Source organism: Ambystoma mexicanum, chromosome 7q, assembly GCF_040938575.1.
Source record: "Ambystoma mexicanum isolate Mex_15411 chromosome 7q, UKY_AmexF1_1, whole genome shotgun sequence".
Lineage (NCBI taxonomy): Eukaryota > Metazoa > Chordata > Amphibia > Caudata > Ambystomatidae > Ambystoma > Ambystoma mexicanum.
In genome coordinates, this window is record NC_090941.1 from 20200720 (window position 1) to 20214175 (window position 13456).

The 13456-nt window shown below is 48.6% G+C and overlaps 1 protein-coding gene across 4 annotated transcripts in view; it reads left to right on the plus strand.

The window, feature by feature from the left end:
• Positions 1-13456, plus strand: part of NIT2 (nitrilase family member 2) — a 717582-nt gene that overhangs the window by 63163 nt on the left and 640963 nt on the right. The gene's annotated exons all lie outside the window — the stretch shown is intronic.

The window sequence follows — 13456 nt, forward strand, 5'->3', positions numbered from 1 at the left end:
ATCAAACGCAGACTGGTACTACAGTTCCTCAACAGACACTCACTGGACATCGCCCTCCTAACAGAGACACACCTGGTCGCCACAGCGTGTAGGTTTTTTAAAAATATCCAACTATGCACTGGTTTACCACGCGGGATTCTGTAGAGGGGCAAGGGGGATGATGATTCTAATACACAAGAAGATCCCATTTCAATTGAGGGTGGTCTAGGAGGATCCAAGAGGATGATTTGTGGTGGTAACTGGGGTAATATGGGGCAACACCTGGGGCATTGTAGTGGTATATGCATCTCCAGCCACTCGCGTTGGAGCTCCTGAGCGACCTCCAAGCGGCAATGCTTGACAAGCAAGCAGACTCATGGGTGCTGAGTGGGGACTTGAATGAGGCAATGGAGATTGGGTAGGGACATATCTCATAAGGGCAATAGAAACCCTGATCTCCCGACTAAACTGAATTTCTTCGCGCCGCACTGGGGCTGGTGGATGCATGTTTTTTTTTATTCCAACGCACATAAGTCCCTATCCCGAATAGACTACTTCTTCGTCCCACACAATATGGAACATAGATTGGTGTTTGCAACGTATCTTGCCAGAGGCATCTCAGACCACTCCCCCTTGCTCATAGCGTTAGAAACGGGCGGACTAAACCTAATACCACTTGGCGCCTCAGCAGCAAGGACGCTGGCCGGAGCCCGGCTCTTGAACACACACGCCTGGAGAAACAACTGACACAAGGTGAAGAGCGGGCCCCCCCTCCCTGCCCTACACCCTAATGGGACTGCAACAGCAATAGACCCACACATGAAGGTTACTGCCACAGAGGGTACCCTGCCCGGGCCTGGGGGGATTCTGTCCTCCACACCAGACTGGAACTGTCTGCAGGGAGCCATGCCACAGCCCCATCTCGCTCCAAGGGAGGGGAATCAAGACTATTTCAGTAATAGCTCCCACTCAGGCCCAGGGAAGAATGTGCAACAATGCTTCAGGCTCACTGTAAAATAGCCCCCTGCTGGGGAATCGACAGCAGGCAGAACATTGCTACTTCCAGACATCCAAACTTCACAGTGGCTTGCCTAGCCGGGTAGCATCTGACAGGATTTCATTACTGAGATCAGCACGATATGACATCTGCACCCCTTCACAAGGAACTGACTCCTGGGTGCTAGAGGCCAGGAATAGATGGTAACAGGCGCACAGACACTGAACACAATCACTGGGACTGGCGGGGCGCCGCCGCTGCTGGTGGGTCCTCTGTCTGCAATTGACCGCCAGAGACCATGCATCACTAATTAATTAACGGTCAGGAGACTAACTTCGTTGTCTCACAATTAAATCCCATCCCGGAGTCGTAATGGGTCTTCCATTTTGAAAACTTCTTTGGGAGCCCTACAAGTAGTATTGCGTTTGATCGGGGCCTCAACCCTTTAACATCTATTTTCCAGTGGCAGCCAGACTTTGAAATTACAACTATCCATGCGCTGTTAAAACGGTGTAAACATCTCAAGCCCCTGGGCATAATGGCCTAACTAACAATACCTTTAAGGCTGATCAACTTAACTGGGACAAGCTCCTTTGCTTTCAATTTTGCAATATTATTCGCAGAGGAATGACAACTCCCTCATGGGGCACTGCCCGTGTCGTTCCGATATTCAAATGTGGTAGCAAATCCGATCCAAAAAACTATTGCCCAATATCTCTAAGATTTTCTCAGAATTCCTCCTGACCCATTTAGAACAATGCTCTTTGTCAGCCCATTGTTTAAATTATCTACAGACTGGTTTCCGCAAGGGCCATTCTACTTACATTAATGGCCTAGCAATAAATGTATTCGGGAAGCCGCGTGCCTGTTGCCCAAGGGCTGCACTTACATGACCTCAGTAGATCTATTGGCCGCCTTCGATTGTGTGGATCAGAATCGTCTATGGGCCAAATTGTCTGGGTGGTGCATGCCAGCAGGACTTCTGAGGCTAGTATATGGGTACTACGAAAAAGTGTGGAATACAATTACGGCTAAACCAAAAAGGGGGCCTCACTATGAGAATTCTATCACATTGGGGGGTCAGACACGGCTGTGTGTTGGCCCCCTGGCTCTTCAACCAGTAAATGTCTGACGTTGCTGACTGTCTGGGTGATGAAGGCCTTATTTCCCCCAAGGTTGGCCAGTCGAAGATAATTTGGCTGGCCTACGCCGATGATTTTTTAATTTGGGATCAAACTAAGGCCGGCTTAAAGAGATTGCTAAACGTATGCCACGTAAAATGGTCTTATTATCAACCCCAAGAAAACTAAAATATTGGCTTTCTCAAGAAAAATAAATTGGATTTCTCAAGGAAAAGACAGAAAAACAGCAATGCATCTTGGGACATTGAAGGTGTAACCATCAAAAACAGCCTGAGTACTATCTATTTGGGCTCAAAATGGGCTCGGATATCCTGATGCAAAAAGCAGACCAGCTGCAAAGTCAGATTATGAAGGTAGACCGTAAATTTCGTAGATTCTCCCTTAGGCCCGCTCTTATGTTTTTTTAAGGGAAAATCGTACCCAAATTAACTTATGGCCTTAAACTTCAAGATAACTCCATACTTGAACTCCTAGATAGGATTGAGGGTTGTTTGTGGAGAAGGATCCTCTGCATCTCGAATGCTGTACCATTGGCGGCGATCAGGTTTGAACTTGGGGTCACCTCCTTAAGGGCCCGGGTCGAGTGGAGGCTCCCAATGTTAATCTCTAAACTTACTATTCCTGACTCCCTCTACCAGACCCTTGGTGCTGCCATGAATTGTAGAGTTGAATCCTGAGGCTATTCTAACTATTTGGCCCGTTTGAGTAGGGGATGTGAAGTTACCCTTTTGGATATTGGCTCTGATCTAGAGACCCCAATTACCAACCCAGCAAAAACCAAAAGGGCCTTGCTCTATCGCAATTTGTCAAATACTACTGATGGATTTCACTCTTATGCATCCATGACCCATCTGTCTCATCAGCACAAATGTCGAGGATCCTTGTCTACTATACTTGCCCAATTTCCTAATCGTTATCATAGAGGGTTATTGAGGCTGCGCTGGAACTTGCTCACGACCAAGGAGATCTTGCTCGGGAGAAGCATAATCACAGATGCTGAGAGCAGGTGCAGCTTCTGCAATGCCGTCCCAGATACCATAAAGCATTTGGCCCTCGAATGTGATGCACTAATGCCACGTAGGACTACATACATGACCCCCTTCATAAAATATCGAGAAGGCTGTAGTGAGACTACCACATGGAAACAATGCTTAAATATCCAATATGTACATGAAGGTCTAGCATTATCTGGCTTTATTAAAACCCTTAATTTGCTGTAAAGTCCAATGAGTACATCCCTGCTGACATACTAATGATGTGTCTACCTAGTAATAGGATGTTTTACAAAGGTAGACTTACGACTTGGGGCTTCCTTGAAAGAACCGCTTTGAACAGTAACCTTTTAATGGAATTATGTATACTTTTTCTTCCTCCTTTTTTATTTTTATTTTTTTTCCTCAGATAATGTGTCATCAAATGTGTTTTTTGATTATCTATGCTTCTCTGTATATATTCCTTTTTTCTTTTTTCTAAGTTGTAAAGGTTTAATTCAAATCCTATACAATAAATAAAAAATTGAACCGTCAGAATAGTGACAGTCATCCCAGGGGCAGAAGTTGGAACCACACAATGGTCAAAGACCAAACCAAAAAGCTGGCCATACAGAGTAAAAAATACCAATTTGCAGTGGGAGCTCTCCAACGGTTCACACCCCGTGCACCAGAGACTGCAGACATGGCGGATGGGTTACAGGACCCGCTCATCCCCCCCCCTCAATGATGTAATGAAGGCCATTGGTGAATTTCGGCCATTCCTGGAGAAAAAGATACATGGTCTATCCTCCGATAGGACCTCCAAAACTTGGCCTTCAGAGTGGGGGAGACCGAACAAAGTATTTCGGACTCTGAGGGTGCCATCAAACAAATGGAAAAACAATTAGCTGCGGTCACTCAAAAGCTGACCCACCTTGAAAACAAGGTAGAAGACCAGGAAGGGCATGCACGCCGCAACAACATAAAATTCCTCGGGGTACCAGAGAGGGAGGAGGGACCCAGCGTGGAACTCTTCCTCGAACAACGGCTCAACAAATAGTTTGCCCCAAAGACGCCGTCCAAGTTATTCTCGATTGAACGAGCGCACAGAATCCCAACTGGCCGCCTGGTGCTTGGGGTGCCACCACGCACAATAATCGCCAGACTCCTTAACTTTTGGGAAGGGATGCCATACTTCAGATGGCCTGGGCCGATGTCCCCATCACCTACAACTGCTACCGCATCTGATTTTATCCTGACTATACTAGGGAGGTCCAGGAGGCTTGCCAATCTTTTGACTCTGTGAAAAAGAAGTTAAAATCACTGTCGATAAAATACACCTTGTTTTTCCCAGCCCAGATCAAGGTGCACCAGGAGGGTGTCACCCACTCGTTCTACACGCCGAAAGAAACATGGGAATGGCTTGAAAATCAGATCCTCGGTAGACCCGCGCCACCACGACCATCGGAAAGGTGACCGGGACGGAAACCAGGAAGCGACCAATCCCTGATCCTGTTTGACTCACAAGACGCTGACCAGCCTCCGCCTGCGCATGGTCTCTCAAGATTCCCGAATAGATGGGAGTTGCACAGGGAACTCAAGATTGGGAGCTGCTGACTACTAATGTGTGACTCGTATATGCAGCAATGGCGGACACCCTGGCACACAGTTCGTGTTACAGGTGCTTCAGGTTAGGGGGGCGGGGAGGGGAGTACAGGGAGGGATGTGGGCATTATTGTCTTGCACAACGGACCATGGTTGGGGAGAAGTTACAGTGGTGGGGGTTTTGGGTCTTTTTTTCTCATAGTGTAGTTTGGTTTGGTTTGTCGCAGTGCTTGGCGGGGCACGGGGTACAGGCAGGCAGTACACTGTCAGGCAGTGAGTGAACGGTGAGGCCCAACAACCCAGGGATCTAAGAGATGGACACTGACCCACACAACACATGAGAAACTTCCCGGGAGGGGCAAACTGGGGGGAAGAGGGACCAGCCACACACTCCCAAGACATCTCTCCGGACACCAATGACACATGATGGGCAATTAACACTGTTGACATGGAATGTCAACGGATTAGGCTCCAGCATCAAACGCAGACTGGTACTACAGTTCCTCAACAGACACTCACTGGACATCGCCCTCCTAACAGAGACACACCTGGTCGCCACAGCGTGTAGGTTTTTTAAAAATATCCAACTATGCACTGGTTTACCACGCGGGATTCTGTAGAGGGGCAAGGGGGATGATGATTCTAATACACAAGAAGATCCCATTTCAATTGAGGGTGGTCTAGGAGGATCCAAGAGGATGATTTGTGGTGGTAACTGGGGTAATATGGGGCAACACCTGGGGCATTGTAGTGGTATATGCATCTCCAGCCACTCGCGTTGGAGCTCCTGAGCGACCTCCAAGCGGCAATGCTTGACAAGCAAGCAGACTCATGGGTGCTGAGTGGGGACTTGAATGAGGCAATGGAGATTGGGTAGGGACATATCTCATAAGGGCAATAGAAACCCTGATCTCCCGACTAAACTGAATTTCTTCGCGCCGCACTGGGGCTGGTGGATGCATGTTTTTTTTTATTCCAACGCACATAAGTCCCTATCCCGAATAGACTACTTCTTCGTCCCACACAATATGGAACATAGATTGGTGTTTGCAACGTATCTTGCCAGAGGCATCTCAGACCACTCCCCCTTGCTCATAGCGTTAGAAACGGGCGGACTAAACCTAATACCACTTGGCGCCTCAACAAATACTACCTTGGCATCCCTGAGGTAATGGAGAGGCTTTCCCAAAAAACGGTGAACAATTTCTCCCTAAAAGAGGGCTCTGTCAACAGCCCGATCACGCTGTGGGAGGGCCAGAAGGCTGTACTTTGGGGGGAAGCTCTCTCCCTTGTGCCGGCCCACCGCTGACAACACACCCGGGAAATTGATGAGGCAGAGGAACAGGCATCTAGGGCAGAAGAACAGTTCCTTGAATCAGTGTCCCGGGCTTCATTTAAGGCCCTACTCGCAGCAAAGGAGGTCCTAAGAAATGTGGCATTGGATAACGCGAGGATAGCCCACAGGGCATTACGCAATCCGATACATGAAACTGGTGACAAAACTGGGGAAGCCCTGCCTTGGTTGGTATGTGCAGGCTATACAGGAGACTGGGAGGGGGCTGATAACAGAGGACTCTGAGATTGCAGAGGCATTTGCCACCTTTTATGAATACCTTTACTCCCCCCAGGTGACGGCAGGGGAGACGGAGGGCCCACACTTCCTTGACTCAATCACGATCCCCAGGCTCTCAGAATAACAGACACACAAACTCAAAGCCAAGATCACAGGGAGGGAGGGATGGAGGGAGGGAGAGATAATGCATTGTGGTGATCGCTAAACCTAGGAAACCACCAGAACTCCTATAGGCCAATATTGCTAATTAATGGGGAAACCAAGGTCCTGGTGTGGGTTTTAGTCAATAGATTGCTAGGAGTTATACACTCCCACGTACACCCAAACCAATGTGGATTTATGCCATCTAGGTCCACCCGGATGAACTTGGGTAGTGTACAATTTGCCATAGACCAGGCCCGGGGATAACAGACCCACTCACACTCTTGGGCGTAGACTTTGAGAAAGCTTTTGATTCAGTGGGATGAGCGGCCTTATGGGACATTATGGACCGTATGGAATTTGGGGAAAAGCTTCATGTCCTGGGTTAGGCAGTAGTACAACTCGCCAGAGGCAATGGTACGGGTAAATGGGGCATCTTTCGGGGCTTTCACACTGGGGCATGGAACCAGGCAAGGCTGCCCCTTCTCCCCCATGTTATTTACGCTTACCATAGAGCCGCTAATGACAACGGGAGAATGGATGGGATTCGTGTGGCCATGGGGAGGGCAGGGCAGGGGAGGGGAGGGGAGGGTAGGACAGGGTCTCACTCTATGCAGATGATCTGTATACCTATATGAGCAACCCGAAGACCTCCTGCCTGGTGGTGTCGCATATCCTTACGGAGTAGCAGAAGTTCAGAGAATTTAAGGTGAACAAACGGAAACCAGTCCTTTTTTCCCCTTCAGGCTGGAGACGAGGTGATCTCAAGGCACTGGCCATACTCTGTCTTGGTCTGGAGCTTTGAATATCTGGCCATCCATGTAAGCCCTAATGCTGATGACTTCCTACAACTAGTGATGGAAAGATTTGCAACTGATGTGGTCCACTGGCAATCCCTCCCACTAACATTAATGGGCAAAGCGTCCCTCTTTAAAATGCTGACACTCCTGAGATTCTTATGTCCTTCAGAATGCCCCGCTCCCTATTCCCAAAACCATCTTTACATTGGTGGATCGCATCCTGCGGGGCTCCTATGGGGGTGAAACAACCCTGCATAGCCCTCCAAAACCATGTAACGCCAAGTCTGGAAAGAGGGAATAGGTCTACCTTGCCTCTGCACCTACTAATACAGGGCAACAAAACTGGGAGTGGTGAATGACTGGCTTCATGAGGATCCTGGGCTCCCACATTTAGGCGAGAGACCAGAAATATGGGAGCAAATACACCCCTTCAAGTACTAATATAGAGAAGATGGGGAGACTGCAGGTATGTTTAGGATGATGCAACACATCCGTCAAACCTGGATAGAGGCTCATTACCACATTAGATGGGGTGGGAGACCAACACTGGACCAACCCCTATGGAACAACATGCATATTCCCGAAGTTTAAAAAAATCGGTCACTTTACGAGTTGGGAGTAGCATGGGGATTCACACCCTTGCAGATGTGGTACAGGATGGGTGCCTTCTGGCATTTGGGGCTATGCAGGAAAAGTTTGCGCTGTCTACTAGGGACTACTGTAGACACCTACAACTAACACATACCATCAGCGTGCAGTTCCCTGCGTTAGCAAAGGTCCCAAAATGCTCTCCCTTTAGAAGCCAGCATTCTCCATGCCAGAATCCTGACGAAGGTTACATTCACACTGTACCAGGTACTCGCAGCTTTGGGGCCAAGGAGCTGTCCTGGCTCAGAGAAAAATGGGGGTGGGCCCATTTGAGTCAGAGGAATGGGTAGAAGCACTAATGTTACTGTGAGACCTAGGAATAAATGCCAGGATCAGTTTAAGACGATGGAGACAGCCTGAGATGCGGGAGGTTAGAGGGTACATTCTTTCACATGGTGTGGAGCTGTAATATGTTTTGGTGTGCAGCAATACACACGTGTATTGAGCTGTTTATTTTGTTGTGGTTTGAGATCCCGGGGAGGAACACACACTCACACTCGCACACACACTCACACCATTTCAGCACCAATACCCTCTAAACATACCTCATATTTCGTTCTAACCATGTCAGAGAATAATTGGAGTGAGGAGAGCCTGCGAGAAGATACAGAGCGTGACCTAGCTCTCCATTTAAAAAACAACAAAAAAAAGTACTAGGCAAATGCCTGGTAGAGGTCATAACAGAAGGAGTGAGACCCCCTTAAAGAGAGACTGGTCACCCTAGAGAGCTTTCTGGGGAAACAAGCCAAGGGCACAAATAAGAAAATAGTGCAAAACGCATCTGCCATGGCACCCTCAGAGGAGGGGAGTCAGCAGGAGAGTACCAAAGCCCCAGAAGCTGTTGACGCATTCGCAAAGCTCAGAGAAGCATTTCTATAGCATTCAGCCGTGCTGAGCCTCCCTAACCCCATCCCAGGGGAAGATACTATGGGCAACATCGAGGGGGATGCATATGACAATACCCCAGATACCGACGTATCCTCCCATGAAGATGACCAGAACCCCAAAGAGAATCTACAGCCCACGCAAGGGCTCAAAAAAGCCAGAAAAGAACATTGATATCTGGATTCCAAGATCTTGGACATGTACAATTTGGGGTTCTGAATATCGTCTGGCTTGAACATATCTCAGAGGATATGAAAGCCTTGGACAAGGACACGAGGAAGCGCATGAGAGCGGAGTGCCCACAACCTGACCTAGCAGGGAAAGTAGCCGTTGCCCTCGATTTAGATCTAGGAATGATTACTTTAGTCACTAAAGTATCAAAAGACTTAAGGAAAGGAAGGGACAGATCCCAGAAGAGTTGCCAGGGGAACTGTTAGACCTCACCGTACCAATCACAAAGATCAAAGACCTGGCAGAGTGGGCCAGGGATATGGGTGAAGCAGTCGACCCAGATACCCTAGAAAACTGGGCTCAGCGAGCAGTTTGCTTTTTAGGAAACACAAATTGCGTGATTTCCTCCGAGAGACGCAGAGGCCTACTCCTCAAGGTCGACTCTAAACTGAGCAATCTCGCCTCGTACGAAGCAGGGGAAGCAGCCCAGGGGCTCCTGTTGGAGAAGCATTCAGCAGAGAAATGGGACGTTCTACAGAGGGTGCAGAGTGAAGGTTTCAGCAGATCATAAGGTATGACACCAAGTGAGTTATAACGCTTTTATGTATCCTCCAGTGGGAGGGAGGACAAACCAATTCTTGTCAAGCTGGTGCAACCTATTCAGCGACGCATAGGTCTTATAGACAATTCAATGGTTCCACTTAGAATTCAAACATGCGCCCAGGCAGACATAGGTTCCCGCTCCCATACACATGTCCCAGGTAGAATGGGATCAACTGGACAGCGAGTTGGCTGTGCTCAGTGCAAAGGAAGCCATAAAACCGTTCACGGGCTGCAGTCCAGACTTCGTAAGCAATATGTTGCTGTTCCACTGGAAAGATCTGCCCAATCGTGAACCTGAAAGACCTGAACGACTGGATTACATACAGACACTTCAAGATGGAGAGACATCCTCAGGAAAGACTATCTAGCCAGAATAGATCTGAAGGCTGCGTACCTAACAATCCCAATAGCGCAAGAATACTTACTGATCCTTCCTGTGTTTCAGATGGGCAGGACAGATCTGGCAGTTCAAGACGCTACCATTCTGTATCTCTTCGGCTCCAGGGGCATTTACAAAACCGATGAGAACGGTGGCAGCGGCCATCAGAGATAAAGGCCTCAGGATAATGATCCATCTCTGCGATATCTTACTGCTAGCGGTCAACCGGGAACCACTAGTGTCCCATACCAAGTGGGTAAAATACCTCCTAATATCTCTCGGATTTCTAATCATCCAGGAGAAATCCAATATGGCCCAGAGCAGGAGACTGGGATTTATAGTGGACACAAGGAGAGCGATGCTGGAACTTCCAGCGCGGAAAGTGAGATAGATCAAGAGAGAGAGATCAGAGCATGTCTCAGGAAGACCGTTATCGTCCTGCGCACTCTAACAAGCGTAGTGGGACTGCCTGCATCTTAATTTCAAGCAATATTCCTGGGTCCTCTCCATCACAGAGCCCTACAGGGATTGAAGATCAGGCGCTTACAGCAGGGTCTCAAGTATCATCAGACAATTCCCATAGATCATGAATCAAGAACAGAGCTGCACTGATGGCTGCAGAACATGGAGGCATGGAACGGGCATACAATTTTCGGAGATAGGCCAGATCTGATCATGGAATTGAACGCAAGCAGAGCAGGCTGGGGAGCCAAGTGTGGCACCATAGACGGGAGTCAAATGGGCACCGGAAGAACTATCTCTTCATATAAACGGTCTAGAAATGTTTGCTGGTTCCTTAGCGATCAAAGCATTTACGAAGGACAGAGTGTACTGCTGCATTGTGCTAAGCATTCACAATATTTTGGCAGTTCGATCCTTAAATCATCTAGGAGGTACGAGGTCCAAACTACCAGCAGAACTAGCAGAGGACTTTTGGCATAACTGCCTGCAGACCAGGATCTCAGTCACAATAGAGTACCTACCAGGAGCTCTGAACATGGTAGCAGCCTGGAATTCCCGATATCTGATGGATTCCAGCGACTGGAAGCTTGACAGGGGAGTATTCCAGGGGTTGAACCAGCTGTGGAATACGATACACATTGACCTCTCTACCTCCAGACTGAATGCACAGACTTGCAACTTCTTCAGCTGGAGGCTCGATCCGACCATGCTAGGTATGGACGTGTTTCTGCCGTGTTGGAGCAGAGCCTTATAACATGTGTTTCCCACCTTCATAACACTGAGCAGAGGATTAGCAAAGATTTGCAGGCAGAAAGCCGAAGTGGTAGTTGTGGCACCTGTGTGGAAGTCACAAGCCTGGTTTCCAATCTGATGGAACTTCCCCAAGAACGAGACCTGCTCATGGGCTCAACTGGGATGAATCACCCTCTGAGATTCAAGTGCAGCCTACCGCTACTGGCTTGCAGGGTGTTGGAAGTGCATGAGCTATAGTGTTACATAGACGACGCACAGCTCTTTTTCAAACTCCCTGCTGACCCTCTTGCACCCTCCATCATCCCTGACTGCCTATCTGCCTTCCAGTCCTGGTGCACCACCAATGATCTCTGCCTCAACGCCTGTCAAACTGAGATCCTTCCCATCGGGACCCCTGCTCCTTCCTTTTTCCCTTCACTCTGGCCTTCCTCTTTGGGCTCTTCTCCTGTGCCCTCTTCTGAAGCCAGAAACTTTGGCGTCCTCTTCGACTCCTCTCTCTCTCCTTTCTCCCTCACACTCAGGACATTGCTAAGAAGTCCCACTTTCAGCTCTTCCTTATCAAAGGAATTCTCCCTTTTCTCACTTTCCCCCAGAAGCTCAATGTGACCCAAGCTCTGGTTCTCTCTAGGCTTGACTATTGCAATAGCCTCCTTCTGAATCTACCATCTTCCACTCTGCGAACCCCCCCTCTTGCTAATACAGAATAGGGCAGCAGGACTTATCCTTGGCCTCAAGCCCAGGGACGGCATCTCTCTTGCACTAAAAAGTCTTCACTGGCTGCTGCACGGATTATATTCAAATCCCTCTGCATCATCCACAAGGCGTTCTGGGCCCGGCGACCACATTATCTTCAACTTTATATTACTAAATGCTCCCCCCTCTAGACCACTATGCTCCTCTGGCTCCAGCTCCTTGTCTGAAGCGTTTTGCTAAACAGAGGGCAGGTGGTTGTTTGCTTTCCCCAGCTGTCTCCCTCCTATGGAACAGCCTCCCCCTCCCTCTGCACCTTTAGCAGGATCTGCTTGAATTTCTCCTTAAGACTCTCGTCTTTACCTCCTCTTTCCCTTCTTCTCTTCCGTGCTAATCCCACAGTTGCTGTGATTGGTGTCCTTTGCCCTTATGCATCCTCATGGCCCTGACCTCCCGCACCCAATCGGCCCAGCTCCTGTCTATTTGCACTTACACCCTCCGCCTGGTGGCTTTCACTTACATCCTTCGCGGGTACAGACCGTGTAGCACTCAACATTCCTAGCACTTCATCTGTGGCTCTCTCATGAGCTCAGACACCACAGCACTGACCCCCCCTACCTTCTTCCTTGCTGCACTTGCACATTCTGAATAGTAGGTTTGTCCTGCCCCCCCCCCCCACTGCTCTTATATATTGTATTTTTTATGTACTTTAATGTATTTCCCACTGCTGCTCGCTCCCTTGCCCTGTATAAACACCAAACAAGCAAACGATAAAATAAAGCTGCCCAGCTTATCAAGGATTCGTGGGCACCCTTCACCCGCAGCTATAACTGGAGCAAGTGCTATTGTGATGATCCTCAATGTTCTAGCTCGTCCCTTGGAGGGAGGGAAAGCCTTCAGGGTGCTTGTCTTCTATAGGTCAGCGATATCCGCGGGGCATGCAGAAATAGACTGCGCCCCAGTAGGCGACCACCCAGCTGTAGTAGTCAGACTCATGAAAGGGGTCACGTTTAGAGCTCCTTTGCTTCCAAAGTACTTGTACCGTTGGTACGTCCAAGTAGTTATACAATTTTTGATGAATTGGCAAGAGAATAAATATATGTCGGTTGCGCAACTATCAGAAAAGCTAGCGATGCTGCTATGCCTAGTTTCATGCAGGAGAGTATCGGACTTTAAGGCATTGGAGATAGATGGGGTGATACATGGTCCGGATGGAGTTACCTTTACCATAGCTAAGAGCACCAAGATGATCTCGACTTCAATTTCATACCCTTACTTGCCAGGGCAACCTCAGTTATGCGTCACATTCTACATTAGAGGGTATGACATCAGGACGACCGATACTAGGCCCCCAAGAATGACAGGGCTGCTCAAAGTGCATAGGAAGCTTTATAAAGTGGTAGCATCAGCCACGTTAGCTAGATGGGTGCATGGAATTATGGAGCAAGTGAGTATCTATTTGTCCAGATATGGTGCGCACTGAAAGGGGCAATGGCGTCTAAAGCATTCATCACAGGGGTAGCGCTAGTGGACATTCTGTGGGCGGCAGATTGGATGAACGACAACACTCAAGGTGTTTTACTTCAAGCCAGTGGCGGCGACAGTGATGCTGAGCTTTGAACAAGCATAAAGCTCACCTCTGGTCTTGTCATTGAAT